Genomic DNA, 3,075 nt, shown 5'->3' on the forward strand with positions numbered 1-3,075 from the left:
AATCGCACCAACTAGTGTCACCTTCTCACCAAGCTGCTTGGCGATGGTTTTGTAGCCCATTCCAGCCATGTGTAGGTCTACAATCTTGTCTCTGACATCCTTGGACAGCTCTTTGGTCTTGGCCATGGTGGAGAGTTTGGAATTGGATTGATTGCTTGGTTCTGTGGACGGGTGTCTTTTATACAGGTAACAAACTGAGATTAGGAGCACTCCCTTTATGATTGGGCTCTAATCTGAGCTCATTACCTGTATAAAAGACACCTGGGAGCCAGAAATCTTTCTGATTGAGAGGGGCTGAAATACTTATCTCACTCATTAAAATGCATATCAATTCGTAAAGAAACAAACATACAAAATCAGCAAGACATCAAATTAAAAAACCCTCCCTGTATATCATTTTGTCACACATTAACATCATGCCAAGTTTGAATATTTCGTTAGACACCATTAAGCATTGTGTTAAACTGAGTAACGTTTCTTACTATGTTTACCACCACCACAAATAGTATCTATGAACTGAATGACTTTTGCCACTGGCCGTTTTAAATGGTTATTGGCCAGTAATATGTCGCTAGACGCCATTAAGCATTGTGTTAAACTGAGTCACGTTTCTCATTAAGTTTACCTCCACCACAAATAGTATCTATGAACTTCATAGATTTTGCCACTGGCCATTTTAACAGATTATGAGCCATTGGCCATTAGCCAATTACGTAGCTACAAAGAGTGGTAACCAGAGAAGTTTTTGTCTGTCTTGAACCTCAGACATTTTGCGTCAAATAACGATCTGTTGTTCCGGAGCCCGCGTCTCTAATCACAACGCTATTTAACAAGGGGTAGTCAGTCAGTGAGATTCGCAGTTTCGCTTTTCTAGGCCGACTCTGCTTACGCGGACTGGCAAAAACTGATGGTGCAAGCCCAAACAAAAGTGAGGTGTAAAGCCTCCAAAACAGAATACACAGACAAAGACATAAGGATAGCAGTACATACGCCCACACATGCTTCGGGCACTCACTGCAACAGTAACATGGATATAATAGCCAACAAGGCACTGGAAAGAGAAGGCATATATAGGTGTACTGATCGGTGGGAATGGGAAACAGGTGTGTAATAAACAGGGCATTACATAGGTGTACTGATCGGTGGGAATGGGAAACAGGTGTGTAATAAACAGGGCATTACATAGGTGTACTGATCGGTGGGAATGGGAAACAGGTGTGTAATAAACAGGGCATTACATAGGTGTACTGATCGGTGGGAATGGGAAACAGGTGTGTAATAAACAGGGCATTACATAGGTGTACTGATCGGAGGGAATGGGAAACAGGTGTGTAATAAACAGGGCATTACATAGGTGTACTGATCAGTAGGAATGGGAAACAGGTGTGTAATAAACAGGGCATTACATAGGTGTACTGATCAGTGGGAATGGGAAACAGGTGTGTAATAAACAGGGCAGTCCGCGGTGAAGTTGATTAGCGGTACAGGTGCAATGGGGGAGCGCCGGCACCGGGGGGATTGGTGACAATACAAGATCGATTATCAAATAATCCATTTCGTTATTCATGTAGGCTACTGTAAGTCATCCTTTGATCATCCTTTTACTCTGCTAATCAAATTAACAAACGAAAGTAATTGAATAATACACTGCAATGTTTTTACTTGGAGAGAAAGCTGTGTTGCCTATGCCTTTGTAGAACAATGCAAGAGGTTACATTTCCTAAGATTTATCGATGATATTTCTATGAATGAGCTATTTGTTTTTGCAATTCATCCTTTGCAATTGCTTATCAAGCCCTTCAATGTATATAACCGCTAGCAACTATCTTTACACTGCTTTTAATAAAGCTTCTTTCCCCCCTTGATCTTCGATTGAGTATGTTCTTGCTAAAGTAACCACTATCTGAACGATATATTCCAACACAACAAAGTAGATGAACTGATATAATGTGTTCATATTTATATAACACAGTCGTTACACTACCCCTTTAATTTATGTCACAGTGATTCACTATGATAAAGATATATCTCTAACACTCACAGTTGAATGGAAAGGCAGACCTCACCTGATTTCCTCAGACTCTGGGACTGATGGTCCAAAAAATAATAACTAGCTGATGGATTCAAACCATGTTCTCCCCATAAACATATCGTCTAATTACCCAGATGCAGAAGATGTCTTTCATTGATGGTTGTGTTTGGACATTGTATATTCAGAGAAGGCATGAATAGATTACATCATTGTCATGTCAGCCCTACTTTAGGGCATACTTATAAAACATTGCCTATATATGACACTACAGCGTTACTCCCAATATAGAAAATCCTGCAGTCAGAACAACGAGGAGCTCAACTCCCTAAAGACAGAGGTGATGATAGTGGACTTCATGAGCCCATCGGCCCTTCCCCCATTGCCCTGGGTGGCTCCCCAGTCAACTCTGTAGAGTATTTTTTTCTTTCTTGGCACATCCATCGCCCAGGACCTCAAGGGGGAGCTGAACATCAACTCTCTTACAAAGAGAGCTCAGCAGAGGATGTACTTCCTGTGGCAGCTGAAAAAGTTCAACCTGCCAAAGACTATGATGGTGCACTTCTACACTGCCATCATAGAGTCCATCCTGACTTCCTCCATCCCTGCCTGGTCCACTGCAGTCACTGCCATGGACGGGCAGGCTGCAACGCATCATCCGCTCTGCAGAGAAGGTGATTGGCTGCAATCTGCCGTCTCTACACGACCTACATAACTCAAGGACGTGGAGGTGAGCGGCAAAGATTGGGGCTGGAAATGGACTATTCAGAACTCTCAGAAGGTTGAGGTCTATCAGGACCAAGAACAGTTTCTTTCCTACAGCAGTAGGCCTCATGAACCTGCCCCCGGAACCAAACTGACTGTAGCCAAATCCCCACACACACACACAACCCTCAACTGCACAATTTATAAACCCTCTCCTCATACACAACCCTCAATAAACTTTCTGATCACAGTTGTCAGTCTATAAATATACTGTAGATGTGGTATGATGGTTTATGTCTGTGTGTGTGTGGGGGGGGGGGGGGTAATTTGTTTGACTGTAC

This window comes from Esox lucius, chromosome 11, assembly GCF_011004845.1.
Source record: "Esox lucius isolate fEsoLuc1 chromosome 11, fEsoLuc1.pri, whole genome shotgun sequence".
Lineage (NCBI taxonomy): Eukaryota > Metazoa > Chordata > Actinopteri > Esociformes > Esocidae > Esox > Esox lucius.